Source organism: Corylus avellana, chromosome 1 (genome assembly GCF_965113065.1).
Source record: "Corylus avellana chromosome 1, dhCorAvel1.hap1.2, whole genome shotgun sequence".
Lineage (NCBI taxonomy): Eukaryota > Viridiplantae > Streptophyta > Magnoliopsida > Fagales > Betulaceae > Corylus > Corylus avellana.
In genome coordinates, this window is record NC_142490.1 from 18,222,595 (window position 1) to 18,228,624 (window position 6,030).

Here is a 6,030-nt window from a genome sequence, read left to right on the forward strand (position 1 = left end):
CAACCTTTATGCCGAGTGTCAAGATTTAATTGGATAACCCAGTCATTTTCAATATCCAAATCATTAGTGCACCTATATATGCGAAACCAACCTTTATGCCGAGTGTCAAGATTTGATTGGATAACCCAGTCAAGTGAGAAAATTTTCAGCAGCATCTAAGGTAGTGTCTGCCTGGAATTTTCTTGAATCATTATTGGACTTCTTTTAACTTTTGACTTTTTAAGTCATCCCACAGGACCCACACGTTTTCACAAATCAAACCGTCGGCATGCCTCTTTTTTGGCATATTATCAACTTTCTAGTGATAGACATCTTAGTTTGTATAGTTTGAGGTGATTCTGAATAAAGCATTAGCACGTGGCATATTGATCAAGATCAAGTTTTACTAAGGATGCTTGCAGTTTTTTATGCAATCCAACTCACGGAACCATATTTTAATACATAAATAAAATCTGAATTTTTAACTTATATGAACTTTTTTCTCTTCCCCCCACCCAATTGGAGGTATGTAGTTTACAAATTAATAGGAGTGCTTGTTTGTAAGCCCCTATAGAGATAGGCGAGTGCTGCTTCTGATTCTATTTTATCACTACTTCGCGCAACCTTTATAATCGTAATTGCTGATTCCACCATTGATGTTAGAGAACAGGTTGCAAATTCTTTTACATGATATGGATTTCAAGCTCAAAGGGTCTTGTTATCCATCCTCTGATAATCTTTCTTCAGTCCTTTAGGGTGGTGCGTTTGGAATTGCGATTTCATAAGAATAATCAGTATTTTTAAAAAATATCACAAAACGTAAGACATTTGACATTGCGATTTAAAAAGCACTTAATTTAAAATAGGAAAAAAAAACTGCGATTTCTATAAGCAGGCTAAAGAGTGCTTATTTGAAAAGGCACTTAATTTAAAATTTTTTTTTTTTAAAAAAAAAAATCTGCGATTTTTATAAGTAGGCTAGGGAGTACTTATTTGAAAAAACGCGAATTTAAACTAAATTACAATTTTCAAAAAATTTTACTTTACTTTGACTAATTATTCAAAAAAAAAAAAAAAAAAAATTCTATTCCTTTATGTATTTTAGATTGTTTGCATTAAAAAATGTTCCTTGACAAAGGAGGGGACGGGATTCCTAGTCTTGAAATCCTAACAACAGGCTAGGCTTTCAGACATCATTTGGGCTGTTAAAACAATCTTAAAATATTAGTGCATCACATGAATTCATACATTACAAAATTTTGGAAGACAAAAATATCAATGCAATATGCATGTATTTGATCATAATTCAATTTTAATTTTCTGCTTATAGTTATATTTTGTCAGAACAATTTTAGTTTTTGCTTGACATCAATTGATCAAGTGTCTTGTCAAGTTATATTGGAGGCAAAGTTTTTTGAGTGCCCTTCCCAGTGTGTACCCAAGACGAGGTTTATTGAGTGCCTTGCCGAGTTGTACATTCGGCAAGTACTCAAAAGACCTCGTGCAGTAACCAACAAGAAGCTTTTGAAAGTAAGTCACTATAAAAGATAATAGACGGCCAAATAAAAGGAACTTTTTGGTCTCTGCCTAAAACTTTGTGCATTAGCAATTCATTACTTATAATACTCTCAAAACAATTTGTGTGATCATGGGCTAATTAATATTTGGGATTATTATGGTGGCCAAAGTTCATCGACCACAAGATCGCTCCAAGAAATCAAAATCTACTAGCTATTCGGTGTCAATTGTTGAGGAAGAAGGCTGAGCCAGGCATATATCTCTCAAATAGGAGGAGGGAAAGGCAAGTGAAAACCCGCCTTGAAGGCGACAAGGGGTCCATCATCCATATCGGGAGGCTTTAGGACGACGGTGTCCAAAATAACGTAAAGCGGGTAGAACTTGTTGAACTCCCGTTCACGCACCTTGGAACTCATATTACCAAAACTAATCTAAAAGATGAAATATTCCGTATTTTTTTTATGAAAAAAAAATGCTACGATTTCTTTTAGTGTTTTTTGGCATTCTCATAATGTTATGTGAATATTGTTTTCTAAAATAAACTTACCCCACCGGTCCTTTGTATTTATTTTAAAAAATAATATCAATGTAGGATTATGAAAACACCAAAATTAAAAAAACACCATGAGAAACCTAACATTTCTCTTTTTTTCGTATGGAAAAATATCTTTGGCCATTTAAATAGTTTAGAATAACTGGGGATCGATTTTGTTTTAAAAAAAAATGCGGATTTTTAATCAATTAAGATTACCTAAAAATCTCCACACCATAAGATTAAGAGTACTGGATCCACATCAAAATCTCATTGGGCCAACCAAGTTTGCCCAGGCTGCCACATCAGCAGGGTAGTTTCGAAATTGCGCCCTTTACGCAACTTTAATACATTACAATCTGGAATTTTCTTAAAAACAAATTTGGAAACCAGCTTAGAGCATTCCCAGCAGCTTCCCTGTCATTTTCCCTAAACTTAAGGATCCAAACTACTTTATGCTTCCCTATGTCAATATGCACCCCAGTAGCTTCCCTTCGTCATTCCCTATATCATTAAAATATTATTTTTTTTATTTTACTTTTTTATTTTATTCTTTTAATTTATTAAACAAACTTTCTCTCTCTCCCTCATATTTTCTTCTTCTTTCTTCCCGTAGCTATCTTCTTCTTCCCTCTACTTTGGATTTTTTGCCCTTGCTGGAAGGGAAAATTTTTTCTGCAGGTCCTCTTTCTGTCGGTAGAAAACCAGTCCTTGCTGCAAAATTTTTCCATCTTCTTCTTTCTGCCGGTCCTCTGCCCTTGCTGCAAAATCAAAGGACCCATCTCAACCTGGTAAATCAAAGGACCCATCTCAACATTTCAGAACACCCTAAGCAAACCAAATCACCATGATAACCAAAATTTCCCTTCAAAAATCAAAGAAACCCATATTATGATTCTAATCGAAAGCCATCCCAAGCAGATCAACCCTCAATCCAAAGCAAGCACTCCACGACTAGAGATCCTCCAGTTTGTGGCCGCCGCCTGAGTACTCTTCGGCGATTTCTGATACTCATCCATGAACTTCCAGTTTGTGGCCGCCGCCTGAGTACTCTTCGGCGTGCTTGAACAAAGAAGAGGAAGCAAGACGTCGAAGACGAAGAAGAAGGATTGCGTGCATAGATAGCCGTGAGAGGAGAGAGAGTGTTTTTAGAATTAAATAATTCATCAGGATCGGTACAGTAGAACCCAAAACATTGGGTTCTACTGTAGCATCTGATTGTTTAGGGAACAATATAGGGAGTCTGCTGGGGACATTTTTTGCGATTTTTTAGACATATTCCCTATATATAGGGAACAGACTCCCTTATAGGGAGTCTGCTGGGAATGCTCTTATAGGGCAAAAAGCTCTCTTCTCTCTCCTCAAGTAATCCCCACCCTTTTTCTCCCGCAGCCAAGGAGCGGTGGCGGAGCACATTTGGGCCAGCAGTGGCTATCGACCAACCCCCCCCCCCCTCCCCCCCAAAGAAATTTTTTTAAAAAAAAAATTTGTAGGCAGTATTTTTTGAGTTATATGAGCATGCCAGCATGGCCCCTCCAAAAAACAGAATTTTTTGACTTTCTAAATTGCTTTCTTCCTCCCCAACACACCGTACAAGTCTTCTCTCCCTCTTTCCTTCGCTCTCTCTCCCTCTCAAACGCTCTCTCCCTCTCAGTTGCTTTTTTGTTTGCATTATATTACTTCTTTGCAAGTTGCAAGGACAACTGGATCACAAGACAATGAGGGTTGAAGTAAAACAGCACGCGGCGCTCCACGCATGCGAGTGCAAAATTTTTTTTTTGTTTTTTTAAAATTAAAAAAAAAAAAATTTGTACTGGCCTGCGCGGCACGCCGCGTGCTGTGTATCACGGTCCAACAATGAGACATGTATTTATATTGATGAAAAAAACAAAAAAATTAATTGTTTTACCAAACGAGTAATTTTTTTTTTTTTTTTTTTCAAACGGACTTTTTTAATGTTAAACGCACTTTTAAGCCCCTCAAACACAATCTTAAATGGGGCCTTAGTGATTTTAGTTCTCTAAAAGTGCGTAAGCTGCAATTTTAAGAATCTTCATTCTTGCATTTTTGTTTCCTTTTACACTAGTACCTACATGTTATCTTATTAATATATCAATATTGGTACATATTTATGAAGTTGCCTGATATAATTTTTGTTACACACATTTGGGAAATGAAACAATTCATTTCTATTTTAAATTGTGTTTATCATATTGTTTCATTTCTATTTTAAATTGTGTTTATCATATATATATATATATATAGAAAACATAAAATAAAAAAAATAAAAAATAAAAACTGGCCCCTTCAAAGATCAATCCCCCCGCCCGGGCGCTCCTTTCTTGCCTCTTCTGAGGCTAAAATTGCCTTCTTGGAGGCACCATTTGCCTCATCGAAGGCCCTATCCTTCGCTTTTGGCGATTTATCCTGTATCAACAGCTCCGTCATTTCCTCCTCCACCGTCAACCGTCCATTCACCGCCAACTCCAGCCATCCTCAACCTCAAATCCATCCCCTTCTAGAAATTTTGAGATTTGATTTTTTCAAAATCATATTTGTCCATTTGAGGAAGCTTTACCCCTGCGCGCACCACACCATCAAGATCATGGGTCTCATCGCCACAAGGCGCTGCTAGCCCTGCCTTCATTCGGCTAGCATACATCGAAGCGTGTTCAACACGCACCGATGCGTGAAGGCTGGTTCCAGTCGCTCTACTACCTCACACCGGTATGCTAGATCCATTTGTTGTATCCTGCCATCCACTGCTGAAGAGTGGTCTTCACACAGTGGTGCGTGGGTCCCACTCGCCGATCGTCAATCATAACCTTGCCGCCTTCCTCACCTTCCACCAATGCTCCTGTTTTTTTTGTATTTTTTTAGTTTTCACGTTTGGTTGTTTTAGTGCTCGGATCTAATATGTTTCTGTGTTGGTTTCATTGTAATGTTTCGTTGTTGTGGTTAAGAGAGGTCTTTAATTTGCAAGTGTAAAATTTTTCAGGCTGCCACCACATGTCTCTCGTCTGCTACTGTCGCTAGTGAAGTCCCCATTGTGCTGCCCGCATCAAAAGATTGGATCTATGTTTTTTCATTTTCATTTGTTATTTGCTTTAATGGTAGTGCACTTTTAGTGTATAGTGAGTAATCAGATGGGCCGTTTCCAACCTTGTGTTTGAAAGCATTCTCGATTAGTCTCCCATTTTCACTTCCTTTCATATCAAGAATTGGAATGACCCCCTTATGTAGAAGTGGGCAAATATCTGACCCGCCCGCAATGCCCACCCCATCTCCCCCAGTTTTCCTCACAAAAAACTCGGATCCAAGTCTAATATTAAGATACCAGCGCAGGCTAGCTGGGGCGAGTAGCATTTTGAAAAAATTCTGGATACTCGCCCCGCCCCCTCAATAACCCTAAACCTAAAAACCTAATACCCACAAACAATAACCCATCTCTTTCTTCAAGCCACCTCTTCTTCTTCTTTCATTTTCTTCTTTCTTCTTTCTTTTCTCTTTCTCTCTCTTCGCCTCCCTCTCTCTCTCTCTCACTCTCTCTCATATGTGGCACTCTTCTCTGGAACTTGGGTGATGCCCATACTCACATACCTGGCCCAAACCCGCACCATCCTCCCCGCTCCGACCTGCCCACCCCCGCACACCTCGAAACCCGACGAATATTGTTCATTATAGTCAGCCCGGTTGTGGATCTAATTTTTAATACCCGCAACTTGCGGGTCAAATACCAAAATAACCAATACCTGGTCTGATCCAACCTGTGCCCACCCCTACTATGCAACTCTTTCGTTATTTGCTTTGAAAAAAAAAAAAAAAAAAAAAACTCTGGAATTTTTTTTTAAATTTTTGTTTAATTAAGGAAAGCTACAAATGCGTTAATGAAAAAAAGAAAAGAAAAAGGAAATGATTATGAAGCGGTTCCACGTTGCAGCCTACTCTAGAAGTGAAGGTTCTCCAAATTGCAGCCAAAAGTAACTGTTAGCGTGTGTGGT